This window comes from Scyliorhinus canicula, chromosome 1 (genome assembly GCF_902713615.1).
Source record: "Scyliorhinus canicula chromosome 1, sScyCan1.1, whole genome shotgun sequence".
In the NCBI taxonomy this organism is placed as follows: Eukaryota; Metazoa; Chordata; class Chondrichthyes; order Carcharhiniformes; family Scyliorhinidae; genus Scyliorhinus; species Scyliorhinus canicula.
The window spans coordinates 120,264,417-120,291,736 of record NC_052146.1 but is presented as its reverse complement, the minus strand read 5'-3'; positions in this window follow the sequence as shown (position 1 = coordinate 120,291,736).

Sequence of the window (27,320 nt, the reverse complement as noted above, 5' to 3'; positions counted from 1 at the left end):
CGACCGGCTCGCCTCTCCGGGGCCCCCCGGTCCCTGCCTGCCCGCAGCGCGACTCGGCTCCCCCCGCCCCCGGCCCCCCGCACCTGGCCCGCGCGCCTTACCTCCGCCCGCAGCTGATGCACCTAGCCGGCGTCCTGGAGCCGGCTTCCGCATCCCCGCAGCTGATGCACCTAGCCGGCGTCCTGGAGCCGGCTCCCGCATCCCCGAGCGGCTTGTGCATCCCCGCAGCTGATGCCGGTCACTCACCTCTTGGAGCCGGCCTTGCGCGCCTCTCCGCTCACAGCGCCGGCAACGCTAGCTCCGCCTCCAGCGGCCACGAGGGCTTCCTGGGCGCCGCCATCTTGGGGTGCCGACCCCACGTGCGGGTCCTGGGCGCCGCCATCTTGGGGCCCCTACCCCACGTGCGGGTCCTGGGCGCTGCCATCTTGGGGAACAGACCTCACCTGGGGATCCTGGCCACCGGCTTCCACATCTGCCACGCAAGGTCCCTCCAGCATGGAATCGGACAGCGACGACGGATTTTCTCCACGGCTCGCGGCCGTTCAACTCGACCAGTCTCATCCACGCACGCTCGCCAAAATGACTACGCTGATCCACCTCAACGGTCACAAGACGGACTGCCTGCTGGACTCCGGGAGCACGGAAAGCTTCATTCACCCTGACACGGTAAGACGCTGCGCGCTTCTTGTCCATCCCGTAACACGCAAAATCGGTTTAGCCTCAGGTTCGCACTCCGTCCACATCACCGGGTGCTGCATCGCGGACCTCACGGTCCAAGGGAAGGTTTTTAAAAATTATAAATTCCTTGTCCTCCCTGACCTTTGCGCACCGGCACTCCTAGGACTGGACATCCAGTGCAACCTGCAGAGCTTGACTTTTCAATTCGGCGGCCCTATACCCCCCCTCACTGTCTGCAGCCTCGCGTCCCTCAAAGTGGACCCTCCCTCCCTGTTTGCTAACCTCACCCCCGATTGCAAACCCGTCGCCACACGGAGCAGACGGTACAGCGCCCAGGACCGATCCTTCATCAGGTCCGAGGTCCAGAGGTTGCTGACGGAAGGGGTCATCGAGGCCAGCAACAGTCCCTGGCGAGCCCAAGTGCTGGTGGTCCGGACGGGGGAGAAAAACCGGATGGTCATCGATTATAGCCAAACCATCAATCGGTTTACGCAACTGGACGCGTATCCTCTCCCCCGTATCTCTACCATGGTAAACGAGATCGCGACATACAAGGTCTTCTCCACTGTGGACCTTAAGTCCGCTTACCACCAGCTCCCCATCCGCGCGAGTGACCGACTGTACACCGCGTTCGAGGCTGACGGGCACCTCTACCACTTCCTTAGGGTTCCATTTGGTGTCACGAATGGGGTCTCGGTCTTCCAACGGGAGATGGACCGAATGGTCGACAAGTACGGATTACAGGCTACCTTCCCGTACCTTGATAATGTCACCATCTGCGGCCACGACCAGCAGGACCATGACGCCAACCTCCAGAAATTCCTCCAAACCGCAAAACTCCTTAACCTCACGTACAATAAGGATAAATGCGTGTTTAGCACCGACCGCCTAGCCATCCTCGGCTACGTAGTGCGTAACGGAGTGATAGGCCCCGACCCCGAACGCATGCGCCCCCTGATGGAACTCCCTCTCCCCAATACCCCCAAATCCCTCAGACGCTGCCTAGGGTTTTTCGCATACTACGCCCAATGGGTTCCCAACTACGCGGACAAGGCCCGTCCCCTCATGCAAACCACGACCTTCCCGCCGTCGACGGAGGCCTGCCAGGCCTTTAGCCGCATCAAAGCGGACATCGCAAAGGCCACGATGCGGGCCATCGACGAGGCCCTCCCCTTCCAGGTCGAGAGCGACGCTTCAGAAGTAGCTCTGACGGCCACCCTGAACCAAGCGGGCAGACCCGTGGCCTTCTTCTCCAGAACTCTCCAGGCTTCCGAACTCCGCCACCCATCTGTGGAAAAGGAAGCCCAGGCCATAGTCGAAGCCGTGCGACATTGGAGGCACTATTTGGCCGGCAGGAGGTTTACCCTCCTCACAGACCAACGGTCAGTAGCCTTCATGTTTGATAATGCACAAAGGGGCAAGATCAAAAATGACAAGATTTTACGGTGGCGGATCGAGTTGTCCACGTACAACTATGATATCTTGTATCGTCCTGGGAAGCTCAATGAGCCTCCTGATGCCCTGTCCCGCGGTACCTGCGCCAGCGCGCAGATAGACCGCCTCAGCTCCCTCCACGCAGACCTCTGCCATCCAGGGGTGACCCGCCTACACCACTTCATTGAGGCCCGCAACCTGCCCTACTCCATCGAGGAAGTCAGGTCAGTAACCCGTGACTGCCACATCTGCGCCGAGTGCAAACCGCACTTCTACCGCCCCGAGCGCGCACACCTGATCAAAGCATCCCGCCCCTTCGAACGTCTTAGCATTGACTTCAAGGGGCCCCTTCCCTCTAACAACCGCAACATTTACTTCCTGGCGGTTATCGACGAACACTCCCGCTTCCCCTTCGCCATTCCCTGTCCCGACATGACCACATCGACCGTCATTAAGGCCCTACTCTCCATCTTCTCACTGTTCGGCTACCCCGCGTACATACACAGCGATCGGGGGTCCTCCTTTATGAGCGACGAGCTGCGTCAATTCCTGCTCGACAGGGGCATCGCCTCTAGCAGGACGACCAGCTATAACCCCCGGGGTAACGGACAGGTCGAGCGGGACAATGGTACCATCTGGAAGACCATACTACTAGCCCTCCGGTCTAGAAATCTCCCTATTTCCCGATGGCAAGAGGTGCTCCCCGATGCACTGCACTCTATCCGCTCACTCCTCTGTACTGCTACTAATCAGACACCTCATGAGCGTCTTCTTGTTTTCCCCAGGAAGTCGTCCTCCGGATCCCCTCTCCCGACGTGGCTGGTCACCCCCGGGCCCATCTTGCTCCGGAAGCATGTGCGGGTGCACAAGTCCGATCCGTTGGTGGAGCATGTCCAGTTACTCCACGCTAACCCGCAGTACGCGTATGTGGAGTACCCCGACGGTCGGCAGGACACGGTCTCCCTCCGGGACCTGGCACCCGCCGGCGTGCAGCCCCCCCCCACCACAGACCCCCCCTCCCCTTTTTCACCCCAGCACCCCACTCAGCTTCCCCATCCCTCATCCATGGCGTCTCCGCGGTCAGCTCAGGTGACGGAGACTACTCGAGGTCTATCGCTCCCGGACTCCAGGACATCAGCAGGACCATCAGCCGATCCGACGACACCTCCTCCACTACGGCGCTCGGCCAGGACGTCAAGGACCACCAAACGACTGATCGAATCCATCTAGAGTTCTACGGTCCCATGGACTTCCTTTTGTAAATATTGTTATGTCTGGGCCAGTGGCAAGCCCCCAAATTCGACAAGGGTACGGAGAGAAAATTATTCTCCCGACGGCTACTCATATCATCAGTTCTCCCCCCCCCCCCCCCCCCCCCCCCCCCGGGTCTCGTTCACACCCCCCCCCCCCCCCCGCCTTCCTTCTCCGTAAGGGGTGAATGTGATGATATGATCTGCATACTCGTCTGCCATTGGGCCAGAACGTCGGCTTACCATTGGCCCTGGTCGGTCATGTGCCTCTCGACCGATTGGCCGAGAGGCTGAGTTAACCACGCCTCTATCAACGAGGTATAAATGCTCAGAAGCCTGACGATCGTTCCTTTTCCACTGTAGACGATCGCCAGGCTGTGTTCTAGTTAATTAAAGCCTGACATTGGTAAATCACTCGCCTCGCGTGCAATCGATGGTGCATCAGCGTGCACGTGAAGCCGTACGCCGTGCATAACCTGACCCATGGCCGATACCGTTTCATCCATTGCCTCGACCGCGGACGCCACCCGTGCGGTGTCGGCCTGGGTGGCTGCCATGAGCGGCACCACTCCCTGCTCCTGGACGCGGTTTGACTCCTCTAACTGCGTCTGCAGCTGCTGGAAGACAGCCCTCATCCCGTCATTGTGTCCCTGGATTTCTTGATGCATCGGCTGTGCGGGTGGGTTGAGTAAATCCAGGAACCCGAGAAACATCTGGCCGCCAGCTGGATGCTGGGCCTGGACTGCCCTCCGACCGTCCAGCCCCTCGGCTGCTCCGACCTCCACCTGCTGTACCGGCTCAGCTGTTTGGACCATGACCCAAGAGCCTCATCACTTAATTGCCCAACCGAGGTGAGTGTCTCTGGGATGGTGGATGGTGTGGGATACAGCAGTGCCACAAGCTCTAGGTCCTCTTCCGTCAGAAATTCAGGATGGTTCTGGTCCCAGTCATGTTCCAGCGCAGGGCGCACGCGGCCCATGTATGGTTCAGCGTCAGTTGAGACCATTGAATGCGTCGCCGTCCTCTGTGCGTCTGGGTCCACTGGGTCCACTGACCCCGTCCTGTCCTGTCTCACGGCCCAACCTTCGGGCAACGCACAGCCATGAAAGTTGTCACTGTCCGTCCTCTGTACGTCCCGCTCGAGAGTCCTGGATTTGGAGGATGGCGCTCCTGGCCGACCTCCTGCCACCCTGTGGCATGCGACCCTGGGTGCGGTGGTTGTCTTGGATGGTCGCTTGTGTGTGGCACCAGACGGCCCTGGACGTTCGTCAGCTGGCCCTGGGGAACAGAATGATACGGGGTTAGTTAGACACCCTCGGACGGGCGTAGGGTGGTCCAGTGGGCAGAGTGTGAGGGGAGAGAGGATGGGGGGTCCAGTGGGTAGAGTGTGAGGGGAGAGAGGATGGGTGGTCCAGTGGGTAGAGTGTGAGGGGACAGAGGATGGGGGGTCCGGTGGGCAGAGTGTGAGGGGAGAGAGGATGGGTGGTCCAGTGGGTAGAGTGTGAGGGGAGAGAGGATGGGCTAGGGGCGGGGGGTTGTCATGCAGGGTTGTCTCACTTGGTTCTGCACCTCCAACCTCGCATTGCGCGACCTCCCGGGTGGCAGATCCCCCAGCAAGGTCCAGTGCCCTCTGCTCGAACACTGTCAGGGGGTGCAGCACGGGCGAATCCCCTCCGGTTTTGTTGCGCTCCCAGTTGTTGTGAGCAGCCTTGTCCTGTTGGGGGAGGGCATAGATAGATCATGACAATTCGGCAGGTATCATCTGGCCGTTCAGATATTGGCACAGGTTGGGGGGAAAGTTGCAGCTACACCATGGCATCTCTCCAGGGGGTTGCAGCGCTCATGTGGGTCTGTGACAACTTTGTTAACCACCCTCCACTCACTCTCGCCCCCCCCTCTCGTGCCCGCAGGGGTGGGGGGGGGGGGGGGGGTGATGAGGGACATGGTTGGGGGATGGTGGTGACCCGGGGGCACCCTCGTGGCACTTACCCTGGCAGCCCTGGTGAGGTCGTGGAGCTTCTTGCGGCACTTCTCCCCAGACCGAGGGGTCTGCCCCACAGCACTGACTGCCGTGCCCACCTCACGCCAGGCCTGTCGCACAACGCTGGAAGGGTGGCGATGCCCTCGTCTTGGGCAGATGATGCCCCTGCGCTGCTCCACCTCAACGAGGAGGGTCTCTAGGTCCGTATTACGGAACCTCGGGGCGGCCCTCCGTGGCTCCGACATTTCCCTCCCCTCCTTTGTCATCGTAAATCGCGCCCTTTTACGACGCGGAACGGTGTCATTCGGGCGTCGTCCGTGTGGCCCCGTTGCTAGCCCATTCCCGGGGCCAGAATAGGTCGCGATCGGGGCCGTTTCGCGCCGTCGTTACACTCGACCGAGTTCACGACGGCTTTCCCGATGCGGCGCAGCATCGGAGAATCGGGCCCAATGCCTTTTTAAAATCGGCAACAAGTGTTTGTGGCTTTTCTCCTGTGACTGCATAAAACACATACTTCAATGCACCAAAATGTTAAAAAAAAACAAGCATAACATGAAACTTGCTAAATCTGATTGAATTCGCCCCACATTCAAATCTTTACATGCTCAGGACCTTTATGATCAATTTCACTGACAGGAATAGGCCAGTGGGAAAAAAAAATATTTTCATCGGATTCTTAAAGCACAGGGAAAAAAAATATTTTCATCGAATTCTTACAGCACCGAAAGAGTAAATTTTACCGGGCTCTGTTGAAGAACATGTCACCTAGTCCCACCCCCTCCCTTTTTCCTCAGTCATCTGCAATTTTGTTCTCTTCAGATAATTATCCAATTCTCATTTGAAGGCCTCAATTAAATCGCCCTCCACCAACGCTCAAGGCAGAAAATTTCAGACCGTTACAAGTCGATGTGTAGAAAGGTTTTTCTCCATCTTGTTGTTGTTTCTTTTGCCACTCACCTTAAATTGGTTCTTGATCATTACCTATCCCCCACCTCAACAGAAAAAGTTTCTCCCCTTCAACTCTGTTCACACCCTCCAGGGTTTTGAACATCTCAATCAGATCACCGCTTAATCTTCTCTTTTCCAAGGAGAACAGACCCAACTTGTCTGATCTAACCACATATTCCCAACAAACCCTGTCAAGGCCCCGCTTGGGAGAGGGTCCCTTGCTATCAGGAGCTCTCCGCCCAATTGAGGGTCCTGGCATCAGGAGTAGGTGCGATGACTGACAGCCACTTGCCCGCCCTTTCATCTGAGCCAAATTCCAAAGGAAGGACCCACCATCCATGATTAACTAAAGAAATGTTAAAGATAGTATCAAACTTAAAGAAAAACCATTGGCGCGATCTACCGGCCACGTTGCACCCAAACAGGAGCGCGGCGCAGTCATTAGTTGCCGGGAAAAGCCTACCGTGGGCTTCTCGACTGTCAGTATGCCTCTCGAGGTCTACCCAGGTTTTGCCCGTTGCAATCAGGATCCCGCCCATTGTGGGCGGGACAAAGCCTTGCACCCCTAAGTAGGTTTAAAACCCGCTTAGGCATGCTGATCCGGGTCCTATCAAGCTCTCAGTATCTACTGACCCAGGGAGACACCAGCCGGGGGCCGTTCAGTACCGATCCATGCCAAGGTGGACCAAGCGGAACGACACCTGGGGGTATCTTGGGCCTTCGGTTGCCTTTGGCTGGACATGGACAGGGCAGGGTGTCCCCCTGGCCCTTTCCCTTGAAAACGGACACTTTGGCACTGCCAGGCTGGCACTTTGGCACTGTCACCCTGGCAAGGTGCCCGGGTGGCACTGTAAATTTGGAAGGAGAATTGCCAGGATGCCATGTTGACAGTACCAGGATGCCCAGGTGCCAGGCATTGCCAGTGGTCAGGTCCTGAGGGGGCCAACTCCATGAAAGGAGGCTAGAGGGCATGTATGAATGGTTGGAGGTTGCAGGGTGGGTATGAAAGGGCCTTTGGAATTTTGGTGGGGATGAAGGGAAAAGGTCCTGGAGGGGTAGTGTTGAATGCAGGTATGGGAAGGCCTGAAAAGGGGGACCCATCAGCCTCAAAGCAGGGTGTTATTACTTGGGAGGGTGTGGGGTAATGCCCATGTGTGTGTGGGGTGACCAGGCTCATAGGTGGGAGTTGTGGGGGACCCACAAACCCACTTAGAGATCAGACACCATTTCAAAATAGTGGCACAATCTCTGAGGAGCTGGTCTGGCTGGCGAGTTCAGCTCCCCAGTGATGAAAATAATTCCAAAGCATGATTAATGACCGCATTGCGCTTAAGTGAGAGCACGACGAGGCCGTTAGATCTCGGGAGAAGCCAAAAACGGGATCTGTCCCAGGCGCCGATCGGTTTGTGATCGAACCGGCCCACTCCCATTGGAGAAATCAGGAACGCAACATAGCGTGACAATAATCCAATAAACACCACTTAACGCCAATCTCCATACAATTAACGGAAACAACCTCCCTTGATCAAATCGCCTCCACAGCAAGTGGTCATGCAGATATCGATTAGTGCTCCTTTTTAAAGGGGAGGGGGTTCATGGGCAGGGTGCGTCGGATGGCAGGGGGTGGGGGGAGCAATGGGGAATGGAGGGTCCCGGGGTGGAAGAGACCGCTGGTTGTCAATCTCACACCCTCTCCTAATCCTTACAGATACCCGCAGGACCAGTCGGAGGATGGAGGACAGGCAGCAGAGGCGAGGGTTGTGCAAGCCCTTGTGTACCCTTGCCTGATACACATAGACGTGACCTCTTCCATCATTCCTCCCTCCACCTTCCCCTTCCCTCCCCCCTTTACCCCTCCCTCTCCCTTGCCACTCCCCTCATCCCCCTTACCTTTTCCCAACCCCACACCCTCTTCCACCCTTCTGGTGTCTGTGGAAATCACTCCACAGTGATGGGACCATGTCGACGCTGTCAATGGGTCACAGTTGATGCAGGGGGGTGATGATAATCTACTGAGAGCTGAGCACTGGTGCCCCTCAATCTATGCCATAGTCTTACTCCTACCTCTCTGCTGAGCGCTCACTCATTGCAGAAGCAAGTGCCAGAGGCGTCATATGTCTTGAGTGCAACCTTTTAAAATGCTATATATATGTGTCCCCAACCCTTCCAACCTCTCCCAATCCCTTCCCCCTACTTATCACACCCTCCCCCTTTACTCCCAAACCCCCCTTCCACCCCCTCACCCCCATGCCCTCAGGGAAATGGTGTTTAACCAATTTATTGGAGTTCTTTGAAGGAATAACATGTGCTGTGGATAAAGGGGAGCTGGTGGATGTATTGTACTTGGATTTACAGAAGGCATTTGATGAGTTGCAAGATCAAAGGTTACTGTGAAAAATAAAAGCTTCATGATGTTGGAGGAAACATATTGGCATGCATAGAAGATTGGCTGGGTAACAGGAAACACAGCAGACATGAATGGATGTTTTTCCGGTCAGCAATAGTGCGTCACAGGGATCAGTGCTGGGGCCTCAACCTTTTACATTTTATATCAATGATTTTGAGGAAGGAACCAAATGTATGGTTGCTAAATTTTCTAATGACACAAAGCTAGACGGAAAGTAAGTTGTGAAGAGGGCATCAGGAGGCGATAAGGGGATAGAAGGAGAGATAGGTTAACTGATTCATAGATTCATAGATACATAGATTCATAGTTCAAGATAAGTGGCAGAAGGTGCAGAGGGGACATGAAGAAAAAATTTTTTACGCAGAAGGTAATGAGAGTCTGGAATTCGCTACCAGTGAGTGAGTGGGTAAAGATCTGGCAAATGGAGTAAAAGTAAAGTTTCAGATGACCATAGGCTGCTCTCCCCTTAGACTGGTGGTGGTTTAACCTGAGGATTACCACATCTCAGATGAGGAGCAAGGTTGAGAAGGCAGAGCCTTCATGAATAACCTCAATTAGTAAGGAATTGAACCTGTGCAGTCACCTTGCTCTGCATCATGAACTAGCTGTGCAGCCAACTGAGCTAAACAGGCCCTCAGGCAAATGGAGTACAATGAGGGAAAATGCGAAATTGCCTATTTGTCCAGGAAGAATATAAAAGAAGCATATTATCTAAATGGTGAGAGATTACAGAGTTCTGAGGTGCAGAGGGATCTGGGCGTCCGAGTGCACAAATCACAAAACGTTAATATACAGTTACAGCAAATAATTAGGAAAGCGTTGAGAATGTTGTTGTTTATTGTGAGGGAAATTGAAAACAGAATTAGAGAGGTTATGCTTCAGTTGCACAGGCACTAGTGAGGCCAATTTGGAGTACTGTGTACGCTATTGACCATCTTATTTAAGGAAGAATTCAAATGCATTGGAAGGAGTTCAGAGAAAGTTTACTAGACTACACCTGGAAAGGGTGAGTTGTTTTATGAGGAACAGTAGACAGGTTAGTCTTGTATCCACTGGAGCTTCGAAGAAGAAGAAGCGACTTCATCAAAATCTTTAAGATCCCAAGGGGTCTTGGCAGAGTGTTTCCTCTTTTGGGAGAATTTAGAACGAGCAATCATTGTTTAAAAATATGGGGCACGATTCTCCCAAAACGGGAGAAATCGTAAGGCTGGCGTCAAATCCGGGCGGGTTTGACGCCAGCCCCCCCCTTCCCGACCGGGAACCGATTCTGGTCCCCGGCCGGGGCTAGCAGCCCGACGCCGTAAACTCCGGCATCACGGGCTTAACGAATTTCGTTAAGCCCGCTTGCCGGAGTTAGCGCCGGTTGACGCGTCATATGACGTCAGCCGCGCATGCGCGGATTGGAAGACTCCAACCCGCGCATGCGCGGATGACGTCATCACGTATTTGCGCGAAACCCGCGCATGCGCGGGCCGGGATGCCCCTCAGCCGCCCCGCGAATGGATACTGCGGGGCGGCGGAAGGAGAAATAGTGCGCGGGCATCGTTGCCAGTGACAGCAGGAGTGGTGGTGGCTTGTGGCACTATGCCCACCAGACGCCCAGACACGTCATGGGACCCCAGACCAAAGGTGAGTGAGAACAAGACAGGGCTTGCAGGGTGGAAGTTGCAGAAGAAGGAGGAGCAGGGGGCTCATACTAACATTTGAATTAGGAGCAGGAGGAGCCCCTCGACACTGCTCCACCATTCAAACACAACTCCACATTTCTGCCTACCCCCTATAACCTTTCATCCCCGTGCTTATCAAGAATCTATGTACCCCCGCCTTAAAAATATTCAAAGGCTCTGCTTCCACTACCTTTTGAGGAACAGAGGGCGCGATTCTCCGCCTCCCACGACGGGTCGGAGAATAGCGGGAGGGCCTTCCCGACATTTTTCCCGCCCTCCCGCTATTCTCCCCCCCCCCCGCCCAACTCCCGACACGAATCGCTGCCGCCGTTTTTTTACGGCCGGCAGCGATTCACAGCTGATAGATGGGCCGAAGTCCCAGCCCTTTACGCTGTTTTTACGAACGGCAAACACACCTGGTCTGGCCGTTCGTAAAAACGGCGGGAACAACTCGCTTTTTATAACCATGGCACCGATTGGCATGGCAGTACAACGGCCGTGCCAAGGGTGCCATGGGCCCGCGATCGGTGCCCATTTATAAAAAGCGAGTTGTTCCCGCCGTTTTTACGAACGGCCAGACCAGGTGTGTTTGCCGTTCGTAAAAACAGCGTAAAGGGCTGGGACTTCGGCCCATCTATCAGCTGTGAATCGCTGCCGGCCGTAAAAAAACGGCGGCAGCGATTCGTGTCGGGAGTTGGGCGGGGGGGGGGGGGGGGGGGAGAATAGCGGGAGGGCGGGAAAAATGTCGGGAAGGCCCTCCCGCTATTCTCCGACCCGTCGTGGGAGGCGGAGAATCGCGCCCTCTGTTCCTCAAAAGGTAGTGGAAGCAGAGCCTTTGAATATTTTTAAGGCGGGGGTACATAGATTCTTGATAAGCACGGGGATGAAAGGTTATAGGGGGTAGGCAGAAATGTGGAGTTGTGTTTGAATGGTGGAGCAGTGTCGAGGGGCTCCTCCTGCTCCTAATTCAAATGTTAGTATGAGCCCCCTGCTCCTCCTTCTTCTGCAACTTCCACCCTGCAAGCCCTGTCTTGTTCTCACTCACCTTTGGTCTGGGGTCCCATGACGTGTCTGGGCGTCTGGTGGGCATAGTGCCACAAGCCACCACCACTCCTGCTGTCACTGGCAACGGCAAATAGCCCTGGCCTCTGATTGGCTGGCAACTCTTGGTGAGCTCGGCTTCCACCACTGGGATAAATTGCATGGGAAGTCTGCCGGTGGCCATTTAATTCTGTCAGGCCTTCCCCATGGATGGGGTGGTCTTGCCTGCTTTTTCTCTTCCAGTGGTTGAGATTACCATCATCCCCACAAAGTCCAGCCCATTATTTCTAAAAACTTCCCCACCAACAAGGTTAAACTGCCTGGCCTGCACTTGCTGAGCTTATCCTTAAAACCTTTCTTGAGCAAGGCTGTAACATTTGCGATCCTCCAGTTATCTGCCACCACCTTTGCATATGAGGAAGATTGGAAAACTATGTCCAGTGCTTCTGCAATTTCCATTTTTACTTCCCTCAGCATCCTTGGATGCATCTCATCCTGTCCTGGTGACTTTTCAACTTTAAGTGCAGCTGGTTTATCAAATACCTTCTTGTAGAATCCACTAATGCAGCATGGATTGACCAGGCAGGTAGAAAGCAAAGATTATCTTTATTGATGGTAATCATAGAACTTACAGTGCAGAAGGAGACCATTCGGCCCATCAAGTCTGCACCGGCCCTTAAAAAGAGCACCACTTAAGGCCACACCTCTACCCTATCCCTATAACCCAATAACCCACCTATACTTTTTGGACACTAATGACAATTTAGCATGGCCAATCCACCTAACCTGCACATCTTTGGACTGTGGGAGGAAACTGGAGCACCCAGAGGAAACCCACGCAGACACGGGGAGAACGTGCAGACTCCGCACAGACAGTCACCCATCTGGGAATTGAAGCTGGGACCCTGGAACTGTGAAGCAACTGTGCTAACCACTGTGCTACCATGCTGCCAGTAATACACTCTCCACTCCCCAGAGAGTCTCCCTCCCCAATCTGCTCCCAGGTCGGGGTTTTTATACTACACGTCTGATTCCCCCAGTTAAGGAGGAAACACTCCCCCTCATTACCGGGTGAGTTCAAATTCAGAGGAGGCCAACTGGAATCTAATTGCCCTGATACTGTTGAGGGTTATAACATCCCCCTCCACCAGGTTCGGCCAGGTATAGCGGTGCCTTAGGTGTCCTAGCCCAGGAACGACCGGCGAGGGCTGAACGTGTGGCATCGGGATCCTTAAGGGCGAGGGGGAGCAGCCCCAAGTCGTGGTCCACATAGGTACCAACGACATAGGTAGGAAAATGGATAGGGATGTAAGGCAGGAATTCAGGGAGCTAGGGTGGAAACTTAGATCTAGGACAAACAGAGTTATTATCTCTGGGTTGTTACCCGTGCCACGTGCTAGCGAGACGAGGAATAGGGAGAGAGAGCAGTTGAACACGTGGCTACAGGGATGGTGCATGAGGGAGGTTTTCAGATTCCTGGATAACTGGGGCTCATTCTGGGGTAGGTGGGACGTCTACAAACGGGATGGTCTACACCTGTACCAGAGGGGTACCGATATCTTCGGGATGACATTTGCTTATGCTCTTCGGGAGGGTTTAAACTAGTTCAGCAGGGGATTGGGAACCTGAATTGTAGCTCTAGTATACATGAGGTTGAGAGTAGTGAGGTCATGAGTAAGGTTTCAAAGTTGCAGGAGTGTACCGGCAGGAAGGAAGGTGGTTTAATGTGTGTCTACTTCAATGCCAGGAACATCCGGAATAAGGTGGGTGAACTTGCGGCATGGGTTGGTACCTGGGACTTTGATGTTGTACCCATTTCGGAGACATGGATAGAGTAGGGACAGGAATGGTTGTTGCAGGTACTGGGGTTTAGATATTTCAGTAAGCTCAGGGAAGGTGGTAAAAGAGGGGGAGGGGTGGCATTGTTAGTCAAGATGTGGAGATGCCGGCGTTGGACTGGGGTGAGCACAGTAAGAAGTCTTACAACACCAGGTTAAAGTCCAACAGGTTTGATTCAAACACGAGCTTTTGGAGCTCCGAAAGCTCGTGTTTGAATCAAACCTGTTGGACTTTAACCTGGTGTTGTAAGACTTCTTACCGTACATTGTTAGTCAAGGACAGTATTACGGTGGCAGAAAGGACGTTTGATGAGGACTCGTCTATTGAGGTAGTATGGGCTGAGGTTAGAAACAGGAAAGGAGAGGTCACCCTGTTAGGGATTTTCTATAGGCCTCCGAAAAGTTCCAGAGATATAGAGGAAAGGGTGGCAAAGATGATTCTGAATAGGAGTGAAAGTAACAGGGTAGTTGTTATGGGGGACTTTAACTTTCCAAACATTGACTGGAAACACTATAGTTCGAGTACTTTAGATGGGTCCGTTTTTGTCTAATGTGTGCAGGAGGGTTTCCTGACACAGTATGTAGATAGGCCAACGAGAGACGTGGCCATATTGGATTTGGTACTGGGTAATGAACCAGGACAGGTGTTAGATTTGGAGGTAGGTGAGCACTTTGGTGATAGTGACCACAATTCGATTCCGTTTACTTTAGTGATGGAAAGGGATAGGTATATACCGCAGGGCAAGAGTTATATCTGGGGGAAAGGCAATTATGATGCGATGAGGCAAGACTTAGGATGCGTCGGATGGGGAGGGAAATTGCAGGGGTTGGGCACAATGGAAATGTGGAGCTTGTTCAAGGAACAGCTACTGCGTGTCCTTGATAAGTATGTACCTGTCAGGCAGGGCGGAAGTGGTCGAGCGAGGGAACCGTGGTTTACTAAAGTAGTTGAAACACTTGTCAAGAGGAAGAAGGAGGCTTATGTAATGATGAGACGTGAAGGTTCAGTTAGGGCGCTCGAGAGTTAGCTAGGAAGGACCTAAAGAATTAGTGAATGCCTTCAAGTCCCCAGGCGGTGTTAGAGCCCCATTTTGGATTATGTGTCCCACCTGGGACAACAGTGGATCCGCTTTTGGCTAACTGTGGATGCGGGAGGCCGTAATTGGCAAAGAATCCATGAAATGGAGTACAGCTATCATTTCAACAGCTGATGTCGGTGCAGGCGGCCTGGTGGTAAAGGGGTGCTGGCTCAAAGTTTCGGCGTGAGGTATTGCAGACCCGGAATGGTGTTCCTATATGTACCGGTATGCTGCTAACAGCAGAGCCCACCACTGGATCCTGGGGGAAATCACTCTTCCTTAAACAACCCCAACATGGGCTTGTGGTAGGTGTAGATGACAAATGGGTGTCCATAGATGCACTGATGGAATTTCTTAACTCCAACTACCACAGACGAGCCTTCCTTTTCGATTTGCGCATAGTTTTTTCAGCATCGCCAATGTCCGAGACTCATACGCGATGGAACGCTCTGACCCACCATCCATTTGATGGGTGAGGATGGCCTGGACCCCGTATGGGGGAGCTTTGCATGTTAATAACAGTGGCTTGGTTGCACCGAAATGAGTCAATAGGCGGGACGAGATTAGTTGTTTCTTCACCATCACAAAAGCTGTTTCCTGGACCTGGGACCATTCCCAACTCTGACCTTTCTTCAGCAGAAGGTGGAGGGGGGCCAGGATTGTGGCAAAGTTCAGAATGAATTTTCCATAGCAATTCACCAGACTTAAAAATGAGCATAATTTGGTCGGTCTGAGTGGCACCGGGGCCTGATGAATGGCCTTCACTTCGTTCTCCGTGGGGTGCAACCCATGGTGGTCTACACGATAGCTGAGGTAGAATGCATTTTTCCCTGCGGAGCTGGTCCCCTGCTTCCTCAAAATGCTGGAGGAACTCAGGCAACTTTTTGTGGTGAGATAACCACTGTAGTTATGTGTACTGCAGTAGGGGGATGTATGCCTGTACCTGTAATACAGGTTCCTCCGGTCAGCCCCTGCCGGCTAGCTCCGCCCACAGGGAGCTTATGTATAAATGTATGAGAGCTGCTCAGACCCTTAGTCTACTGTTGCAGATGGAGGGACAACATCGTACAGCAATAAAGCCTCTATTGTACTAGTCTCTCGGCTTTGAGTATAATTGTTAGCGCCACAATTACTTTTTCAAATGTTCCTGGTCCAACGAGCCAGTGATTAGGACATTGTTGAGGTTAACCACCACTATTGGGAATCTGTGGAGGATGTTTTCCATTACCCGCTGGAAGATTGCGCAAGTGCAGGAATTCCTGAAGGGAAGCCTGGTGTACCCGTAGAGTCCTCAGTGTGTATTGATCGCAACAAACTTCCTCGAGTCTGTAGCCAAGGGCAGCTGCAGGTATACATATTTCATATACAATTTGGAAAATGTGTGTCCACCACTGAGCTTTGCATATAGGTCCTCTATGCGAGGGGCAGGGTAGCGATCCAGGCGGGAGACGCGATTGACTGTCATCTTGTAATCTCTGCAGAGGCAGACTGAGGCATTGGGCTTCAGCACCGGCACAACTGGTGCTGCCCAGTCGGGGAATTGGGGTATTATTTTCAACCCTCCAAGGTGGTCCAGCTCTGCATCCACGTTGGAACATATTGTACTTGGACAGGCTGGGCACGGAAATATCTTGCCTGGTCATTTGGGTCAACCTTGATGTGGCCATTACCCCTCTGATGGCTCGGTACCCCTCTTGGAATATGGTGGGGAATCTGGCCTGTACCCCCTCAGGCCCGTGCAGTCTATTTGGCAAACTCTTTGCCAGCCAAATCGAAGGTTGCGCAACCAGTCATGGCCCAGTTGATTTGGGCTACTGCCATTTACGACCACTGATGGGAGGTTCACCATCTGTTGACCGTACTCCACCAGGACCATAGAGGTATCCACTATTGTCAGCAGTTCATCAGTGTAGGTAGCGAGGTGTGTATTGGCGTCCTGAAGGGCCAGTGTCCTGAGGCCGGATAGAATACGGTCGAAGGTTCTGCAGCTGACCATTGATAATGCTGCAGCCGTGTACAATTCCATTTGGATGGAATGTCCATTCACTTGTAACAAATGTTTTATGGGGGCAACCCAAGAAGAAGATATATAATGAAGCCTGCTTTGGCCTCTTCATTGTCTTCTAGTTCGTGGGTCTGGTACCTTTGGTGGTGGTCGCTCCTGGCGGGGTGGCGGAGATGACTGTACTCCGGTGTCCTACTGCCGGTGGTCACCAGGTGGAAACGATACTCCTGGTTGCCACAGTCGGAGGAGGGTGTTCTGCAGCATTCCAGGCAGAGGCGGAGGCAGTGGCCTGTGTCCCTGTGTGGTGCATCCCGCTGTCAGGGCCCTGCTTCCAGGGCAGAAACAGGGCAGCTTGCAGTTTGGTGGCTGAGGTTCAGCATCACCATTCTTCAGAGCTCCTGGACCCTTGCCCCATGTTATCACGGGAGATGGCTATCTCTACGGTGTGTTCCAATGTCAGGTTAGTTACCACCAGAAGTTTCCTTTGAGTATCAGCATCGCAGATTCCACAAACAAATCTGTCTCGCAGCGATTCATTAAGCGTGGCGCCAATCTCGTAGATTTCTGCTCATTTGCGGAGGCGAACCAGGAAGTCGCTGGTCGATTCCGACTGGGTCTGGGCGGGTGTATGAAACCAGAACCTTCGGACATTTAGTGGCAGCTGCAGATCTAGGTGTCCCTTTATTAAGGCCACCAACACGACGAACGACCAGGTGTCTGGCGGCTGTGGGTGGGTGAGGCTGCGTGTGGGCCCCCACAAGAACACCATCATCTGCCACTTTTCCCCGACGATTTGGCTTGTACAAAAACAGTACTGCATTGTTTAGATATACTGTCGCCAGTCATCGGCCCCTGCCTGAAAAGGTTCCAGCTTAATGATATGCGGATGGATGAGCAGCCTCTCCAGGCCTAGACGAAGTAGCTCCGGCATGTCGTCTTTGGCATCGGCGGCAGCTCCACTTTATTCTCATCGCCAGTTCCAAGTAACTAATTTGTGCCAAGCCAGCCATTTCCCAGTCTCATCATCTGTCAACCCCTGCCTCAGCAGCCATTTTATTCAGCCTCAGCAGCCATTTTCTTCAGCAGGCATTTTATGTGCCAATGGTAATTTTCTTGAATAAAAGTGTTTATCCCATTCCTTGGTGGCCATTTTATTGAACATTAACAGCCATTTGTATGCCCTGCACCATTTTCTTGAACTCCAGCAATCATTCCAACTCTGGCAACAATTTTCTTCAATTTTTGGTTCGAATTCAGCCCGAGCTGATTCAAAAGAAACCAAAACTGTAAAAGAAAAGTGCACAATTAAGAGTTCTAATGTATGATGAACGTTCACACAACTCATAATTACCTTTGGAAAACAGTGCAATTTCAGAGTTGGCAGCCAACAAGAAGATTGCTTTAATACAAGGAATCTGCGGTGCTTTGAGGTTTGTATCGACATAAACATTGGTTCTTGTCCCGACCTGAATTTATTGAATAACAGAGTGTTGAAAAAGCAACTAGCTTTTTTTAAAATTCCACTCCCTCCCTCTTTCAGACGCCAGCATTCTTTCCAGCACTCGTTACATTTTTTGAGATGGAAAAGATTTAATTTGCATCTTTTTTTTAGTCATCGGAGATCTAACATCCTTGAATGCCAGTACATGCAGCATTCAAACTTGCGCTGTTCAATATAAAAACTTACTATGGCAAACAAAACATTCTCCAGAATAAATCTGTATGAATAATTTAGTTTGAATTTTATTTCACAAATCATGTTGTTTGTATCTTAATATCATAGAATCATTCAGCACAGGAGGAAGCCAATTGGCTCATTGTGCCAATGCTGTTCTCTGCCAGTGCTACTCTTTGAAAGATAGATCCTATAAAATCCCACTCTCAGGCTCTTTTCCCCATGCCCTATAATTCTTCTCCTCTCTAGCTTTATTACAATTTACTCTGAATTCATCTGGTTATTAATCCTCCTGCAAGTGGAAATGGCTTCTTCCTATCTAACAAATTCCCTCTGTAATTTTGAATGCCTCAATTAAATCTCCCTCTAATCTTTTGTGATCTAAGGAAATCCTAGCTCCTCCAGTCTCCTACACACGTCTCTCCTCCCTGCCACCGTCTGGGATTTTCTGAATGATTCCCGCCATTGGCGGGATGGAACATTTGACAACCAGCTAAATGTCCATTGACTTAGAATAATAATCTATTGTCACAAGTAGGCTTATATTAACACTGCAATGAAATTACTGTGAAAAGCCCCTAGTCGCCACATTCCGGCACTTGTTCGGGTACACAGTGCGGGAATTCAGAATGTCCAAGTTACCTAACAGCACGTCTTTCGGGACTAGTGGGAGGAAACCGGAGCACCCGGAGGAAAATCACGCAAACACAGGGAGAACGTGCAGACTCCGCACAGACAGTGACCCAAGCCGGGAATCAAACCTGGGACCCTGGCGCTGTGAAGCCACAGTGCTAACCACTGGGCTACCGTGCTGCCCACAACTTTGGGCAAGAATTCCTGGTCTTCTGGTGAGCAGGGCCAGGAAATGAATTTCTACAGTGCTGAAGGTGGCCATTCGGCCATTGGTCTGCACCAACCCTCTGAAAGGGCTTCCTACCTGGGCCCACTCCCCACCCTCACCCCATAACTCCACCTAACCTACACATTTTTGTACACTAAGGGACAACTCAGCATGGCCAATCCACACAACCAGCATATCTTTGGACTGTGGGAGGGAACCGGACCACCTGGAGAAAACCCACAGAGATACAGGGAGAACGTGCAAACTATACACAGTCACCCAAGGCCGTAATTGAACCCAGGTCCCTGGCGCCGTGAGGCAGTCGTGCTAACTGCTGTCCCACCGTGCCACCCATATCCTGCCCATCATTCCAACAAATCGCCTCTGCAAATCTTTTAAGGCCTTGACATTCTTCCAACAATATGGTGCCCAGAATTGGACACAATAATCCAGCTGATGCTTAATTAGTGATTTAAAATATGGAACATAATTGCATTTGTAATTTGTTAATCAGTTGCTACGGTCAAGGATTTTGCCTGTATTTTGACAGCCTTATCTATGCTTCCATTTTAAATTGCAGTTGTATTTGATAAATGGACTGTAAATGTAGGAATGCATAATGGATCATTAACCAAAGCTTCTGCTGACTATATCCAAACTCACACCAAGTCCCATTAATTCATCACTCCTGTACTCGTTGACCGACATTGGCTCCCAATCAGGCAATGCTTTCATCCTAAAATTCTCAGTCTTGTTTTCAAATCCTGCCAAAACAACAATCTCCCCAGCTCTAAAAGCCTCAGATCACAGAAATCACCATTCTGATCTCTTGTGCATCTCCAAATTCCAACTGCTTCAGCTGCATAGGCCTTATATTTGGAACTTCCTCCGTAAACCTCTCTCCCTTTCTCTTTTTCTTTAATATTTAACCTTCGAACCTACCCCTTTGCCAATGAAAAGTTCTGGTAACCTGCCCTAACTCTCCTTCTTTGACTTGGCGTGAATCCTTGTCGGGTAAACCCCTTTAAAGTAATGTGGGACATTTTCTTAGGTTAAAGGCACCATATAAAAGTTGCTATTGGAGGTGTTTGGAGAAAGAGCTGCAGAGAGTAAGACTTTGACAGCTGAAGGATTGATGGTAGAATTTGTCAAAGTCAGGAATAAAAGAACTGAAAATGTAGCCGAGGAGACATTGCAGAAGTAGGAGGAGCAAGTCCAAGCCGAGATCTTGTAAAATAGTTAAATGGTTTTTAATTAATTCAAGATAGGAATCAATAGTGGTCAATGAGGACAAGGCTATAGATGAATGGAACTTTAGGGTTAAATATTATGGGCGGGGGAGGCAGCAAGGGGTGGGAGGGGTGGTGGTAGAGGTGTGGACTACTGGTCATCCATAAGCCTTTAAGCGTTGTGGCCAGGCTAAACAAGGAGCAAGTGTGATGTCTGCTCCGCACTGGGGAGGACATCCTGCCCTCTGCAGCTGCGAGCCAACCCAATTGGCTGACAGCTTCATCAGTCCCAGCAGTGTCAAGTGCATGGCAGTGACCACTGCTGGGACTGCAAGAGAATAAGAAAGAAGGCCCATGGATCCCCGGAGCAGATACAACTGGGATATTGCACAGGGATCCAGGTTTGGGTAAGAGGGGTGCAGTGGGTGGGTAGGATGATTGGGAGGGATTCCAATATCTCCCCACCCCCCGGGGTCCAGCACCCGCAATCGCCAAAGGGCAATCCACAAAGATTGAACCTCTTTTTCCTTCCCAGCCTTTGAAGAGCCTTTAAAAACATTATGCTGCCCAGTCCCACCTGACCACACATGCCAAATATTTGACCCCTGATTAAATATTTTCAGTGCCCATCATCATGGGGGTGAGCTCGGGGATGGGCGGGAAGGTGATGGGATGGGCACACACCTGATTTTACATGTCCCCCCACACACCTGACAGGGGCTCAAAAGCCCTTAGTGTGGGAAGAATGTTGCAGAAAATCTGTTCAAGAAATCTTTCAAAGCATGTCAAAGCCTTATCAATCACATTCTGCCTTTCTAAGGTTAGCCATTGTTTTTAAATGAAAGTAAAGCATTTCTTAAATTGAGCATTTGCCCCAATATCTCTTTGTGTGACTCAGTGTTAAATGTTGATTGATCGTGCTCTTGAAGCATTTTATTACATGTTTGCTGCTTTGGAAGCAGCAGTTCTGTGCGTAATCGGCATGTGCTTTTGCAAGTAAGCTAAGTAAAATTTTAAAACTGCTTCTTACTTTCTTTTGACCCTGAACCTCCGAAGCACCACCCACACACAATGAAACACAGAGCAGCCCTAATTTAAATCCTGGAAATAATTAAAAATTGATTTGAAATCAAAAGAGCATAATCATTAACCTAACAGAGTGGATGTTGCAAATTCAAACATTTAATTGTCAAAACTTAAATTGAAGTAACAATGTGCAAAATTGATACTTCCATGCAATCTTTAAAATCCATTAATTATTAAGATCTAGGCTTCAGGCTGCAAATGGATAAAAAAACATTAAATTGCTTTATTAACATACAAAGTAGTTTTTCCAAATGGGAACAATATATGAAAAAATTGTAGCGCTTCTGACTTCAACTTCCTAGCCCGAAGAGAGAAACATGCTGGCAGCTCCAATTAATAATTCTATATCGTGCTAAGAAAAAAAAAATCTGAACAAGTGTCAGCTGAGGTTAATTTATCTTATACTTATATACCTCAAGCTGAGTCACAGACCACCTTTCTTCAAATTTCCCCAATACCCTTCCTGTGGTCGGGTATCCTGGCTTAATATAGGCCTATAAAAAAATACATTTTATCTATCACCTTTCACTACTTCAGGATATTCAGAAGAGCAGTCACTGTTCTACCTAATCCAGCAGCCAATCTGTTCAGAGAAATCTCCCATGTGATTAATTGTTTTAGTGGGTGGACTCTTTTGGAGGCACGGAGCCTTAGCCGTCAGCTGAAGATCCAGCAACAGCTTTGGGTCGGCTCTTTTTGGGAGGGCCTGCTGCATCTTGTTCTACTCAGGCACATAACAGACCAGCAGCGGGCCTATCTCTGGATGCAAGGACCCCAGCTGGCAGAGGGCTGTTGACCAATCAGAGGCTGGCACATCTATTGAATGGCGGCACCACCGTGGAGGCAATGGATGCTGTTGTTACGGCAACCATCTGAGGCCCAGGATAATCACTGCCAGAGATGAGGGATAGTCAGGACTGGTTGGGGGGGGGGGGGGGGGGGGGGGAGCGGTTGTGAGGTGACAATTGTGGGCGAGGTGGGGTCAGCAGTGGCTCTCAGCTGCCCCCTTTCTGCTGCCAGGTCCTTTGATCAGGCACTGAGTGCTTTTGAACGAGGGACAGCCCCTTCATGGAAGCCCCCAGGCAACCTCACATGGTTTGCTGTTGTGCTTTCTAAATGGTGAGTGCCCCACCCCTGGATGAAGCCTTTAAGTGGAGATTAATTGGCCACATAAGGGTTTCAGTAAGCGCTGTGGCAAGAAGGCTGTCTGTGGGCCTTCCCCCACAGACTTAATCTAATGGAGCTGGGAAGGCAGCAGAGCCCCTTCTCATAACACTCGCACGTAATTAAACTCCCCCTGCTTCCAAACATGCCAGTGGGGAGGGCACAGAACTCTGCCCAGTGATTTTAGTTGCAAAGATACTGGGCTAAACTCCATTGAACTTCTTTGAAAATTAATCTTGTTAAGGTGTTGCTAGAAGTGGCAAGGGGAATGAATAATGTTAAAATTCTCCTCTGTTTTCAAATACCTTCATGGCCGCTCCCTATCTCTGTAACCTACTCTCTGTGCCTTCAATTCTCTGACTGGCCTCTTTGCACCTTGCATACTGACCAGAATTACTATTAAACAGTTTTTGCGTAATATTTTAAGTCATTTTCATCGAATCATGGAATTCCTACAGTGCAGGAGGCCATTCTGCCTATTGAGTCTGTACCGACCCTTCGAAAGACGACTCTACCTAGACCCAATCCCCTACCCTATTCATCCAACCCCACCTTAAGGAGCAATTTAGCATAGCCAATCCGTCTAACCTGCATATATTTGGACTGTAGGAGGAAACCGGAGCACCCGGAGGAAACCTACGCAGACACGGGGAGAAAGTGCAAACTCCTCACAGTCACCCGAGATCGGAATTGAACCTGGGTCCCTGGCACTGTGAGGCAGTCGTGCTAACCACTGTGCCACCATGCCGGCCTATTTATTTTAAATTGGATTGCTTATAGACAGTTGGCTAGACACTGGTTGGAATTCTGCCATTTTTGGAACGAGATCTGTGACGGGGGTAAGAAGATCGCATTTTTACCTCTGTGGAGGCTGGCAGGAAAACACAGTCTTCTGGCACCAACCTAATCAATTATGCAACCAGGTGTTTTGTGCCATATTCCATGGTGGGCCAAGCATGATGACACATATCCTGCCGCATGTCCGGGCGCCATATTAAAAAAGCGCCCAACATCATTTATCCACTATTGGAGAAAGTAAGTGAACTTCCTGAATATGAAGATGGATCTCTGGGGTACATTCTGAGGCTGGAAGATGGACCTCCTGAGAAGGTGGATGGACCTTCGGGAACATTCTGAGGCTGGACATTGAACCTCGTCCAGGACATTGAATCACCTGTGGATGCTTCCCCCACCCCACTACTGTGGTGTGCCATGCACAGCGTTGTCGGAGGCCTCTATCCCAAACTCCAGATGCAGCCTCAGGCTTTGTTCAGCTGAGAAGGGGCAGCACGGTAGCATACTGGTTAGCACAGTTGTTTCACAGCTCCCAGGTTCGATTCCGGCTGGGTCACTGTCTGTGCGGAGTCTGCACATTTTCCCCGTGTCTGCGTGCGTTTCCTCCGGGTACTCCGATTTCCTTCCACAGTCCAAAGATGTGTGGGTTAGGTGGATTGGCATGCTAAATTGCCCTTAGTGTCCAAAACGGTTAAGTGGGGATGACTGGGTTACAGGGATAGGGTAGATGCGTGGGCTTGAGTAGGGTGCTCTTTGTAAGGGGCAGTGCAGACTCGATGGACGGAATAGCCTCCTTCTGCACTGTAAATTCTATGATTCTATGATTGGATGAGTCCTGACACCCGCACACCACATTGTTCCAAACGTGTTTCTACCAGCATGTTTTCCCGCAGGCTTCATTTAGAATCCAGTGTAGGGGGGGTCGGGCTTTCATCTGCATTAATGGGCTGAAGATTAATTTTACGCCAGCCTCCAGAGGGTTTTACGACCCACCATCCATAGCGGACACCAGCTGAATATTCAGCTGTAAACTCACGCCGAGGTGAAACCAATTTCTGCACCTTCAGTCATATTGTCCCCACACGCCCGGCATTAAACCCGCCGACAAGGGCTTGGGAGTATTCTGCCCAGTCTTATTAATAATGTTTATTTTTGCTGATAACCCCATTTTCAGCAGTATTAACAACATCAGTAATCACTGTTAGATATATCAAGGACTTTTTTTTAATTATAAACAATCTTACATTTTACAATTTTACATTTGTGATATTGAAATCACTTCAGATGAACACCTGAGCCATTGCTTCACTTTGGGAAAACCAGCACAATTTTATCCTGCATTGCCAATTGTAACTGGGGGAACCTCCCAAATCCAAAACATAGTAGACACCGAAAACGTTCTGAAAAATGGCCACCGAAAGGGCACGATTTGACCAAAATATATTTGAGTGCCAATTTGGGCAGGTTTGGCGCGGTGTTTCCCGTCAGCATTTTAGGTGAGATCCAGAAGTTTACCCACACATTCATTTTTTTGGGGCTTGGGAATTTCTCCCGGTCTAGCCCACACTTCCAATTTTTTTTCTGCAGTGCGGAGCTAAACTTGCCGGCTACATCGACTCTTCACAGAGCGGGACACCGTTTTTAAAATGTCCCCGATCTCTAAGTGAGCTTGAGGATCCCCCACATTCCCCACCCTTAGGCAATGCAAACTTTGGCATTGCCCCCCCCCCCCCTTTCGGGCAACCACTCAGCCCCCAATCTTTATGAGGCCCTTCCATCACCCCACCCTTCATACCCCTCCTCACCCCTCTTTCATGGGCATGGTCCCCCTCAGGCCCCAATCTGTGGCAGTGCCAACCTGGCACCTAGGTACACTGGGACTGCCAGACTGGCAGTGCCCCTGTCGGCATGTGCTGTGCGACCATAGCACTGCCAGGATGGCCTCTGGCAATCTGGCACTGCCAGGAAGGCACTGCCAGGGTGCACAGATGGTACTGCCAGGGTGCCATGCTGGCAGTGCCAAGTTTCCCAAGTTCCAGAGAGAGTGCCGGGTTACTACCCTGCCTTGTCCCCGATCACCTAAGGTCTCTAATGGCCTGGGAGTAACCCCCCAGGTGCCATTATGACTGATCCAACTTTGTGTAGACTGGTACTGAAAGCAACTCTAGCAAGGCTACCCAGGCATGACTATTAGACCTTGGGCACTGGTAGAATGGCTCATTTAAATAGGCTGATCTGGATCGAGCCCAGTGAGGGTTTGATTCAGATCGTGACATTTTATGAGATTCCGTTAAATCTCATGAGACATTTCAATCGTTGCGAATCTCAATGCAGACCTCTCTCAAAATTCAATGGCCTTGTCCCGGCATCAGGTCAGGCATGACGAGGTCACTGAATACCACCCATAATACAGATTAATTGTATTTTATGAGTGTCTCCAGTAAAATCCCCCCTCACAGGCCTGGTACTCTTTCTGGGGGTGTCATTTAGAGCGCTCATTAGGCACATCTGCAAATTACTAATGGTTTTTAAAAATAGGAAACAGGTGCCATGATCTCCAAGAGGGAGGAAGGTGAGCACCCTTCGCCAACTAGTACCAGAGAGTCCAAAGGACAGAGCCCGCTGCCCAGATCCAGAGGGTGGGAGTTCAAGGGTGTTGGGTAGGGGAGGTGGTGGTGGGGCTCAGGATGCAGGACAATGGGGAGCAGGAGGCCTCCAAAATGGGAGTTGCAGTGTTTATGGCCCTGAAGACCATGTGTCATTTAAACATTTTTTAGAGCATTGTGTCAGTAGGCAGCTTGTGTTGTTGATACAGTTTAATAAGCGTTGCGTTTGTCAGCTATTTGTGGCATGGGGATGTGAGGTGTCAGTGGGTATGCAACGCGTGAGGTGGGGGAAGGGTATAAAATGTTGCTCGTTCTGGGTGAGTGTGCTTTACACTCAATTTGGCTCTGTTTCGTTCCTTAGCTCTAGAGTCGCCAGGTATCGTTAAGATACTGCCACAAGTTCCAAGTTCAGATTAATAACTCAATACACCAGTTAGTAAGTTCAAACAAGACACGTTTATTATAATACAGTTATCTACTAATTATGCATATAAAACTACAAGACTAGGCTAATCCTACCACTAACAGGCCAATACTTATCTGGACTAAGGGAACTGCCGGATCAGGGAACAATGGCCTCTTGCTTTGTCCTGGATCCGCAGGCTTCCAGGCGGTGTGGACTAAAAGGGTCAGGAGTGTCTACTCTCGTAGCGTGCGTTGTATGACACTTACTTGATGGCAGCTGCTGACCAGGCCTCTCCTTCTCAAGGTCTTCTGCTGCAACGGTGGTCAAGGAGAGCGCTGGCTGAGAGGAGCTGGTCAAGGAGAGGCTGGCTAAGAGGAGCTGGTCAAGAGAGCAATCTGGGGTCGGGGTCTCTGTCTTATACCTCTCCCAGGGTCTCGCCTGGGCGGACCCTCTATACACTCGCAATCGATTGGGTCTCTTGTCAATCGATTGATTTGAATTTCCCCAATAACAGGCTGTTCTTCGATCACTGGGCGGTTCTTGGGGCTTATTGTTTTGGACTTCTCTTGGCACTGAGAAGTCTGGCCTTCTATTCAATGTAGCGATTTGAGTTATTTCCATTGTACCTGGGAATCACCGGGTATCGCCTCATTAGTATGCTAACTTGTTTTTTTCACAGTGCTGTTTGGTTTCTGCAGCAGTCAGAATACACAAGCGCTTCTGCAAGCTGCTTGCTTTTGCAACACGTCCATTTTCCCCTGCATTCTTTGTAATCTTCCATTTTGTGTTGGGCAGTGGCCACCCCAGGTGGCTACAAATACGACTGAAGGAGGGCGGTACTAAGGGGTTGGGTGGACGAGGTACCGACATCTTTGGCAATGCAGTGCCCAGCTTGGGGTTGATGGGGGTGGGGGGGGGGGAGGCAGCTGTTAAAATTAATGGAGTGACTGTCCTGGAGACTTACGTGTAAAGGCCTGACAGCAATTAAGTCTCGGGATGATCGAGCCTGTGTAAGAAGATGCCTATTAGCCTTGCCTACCCCTGATGCCGAAAGTAATTGTGTCCTCTAATATTCCTGAGACTCATGTTCCTCAAGCTATTCAGCCCTCATGAGTTAGCCCTCAACAATGTCAGCTGCCCACATTCTCAAAGTCAAGTAGAGGGGTGATAAATTATGGTTCAAGGATAAA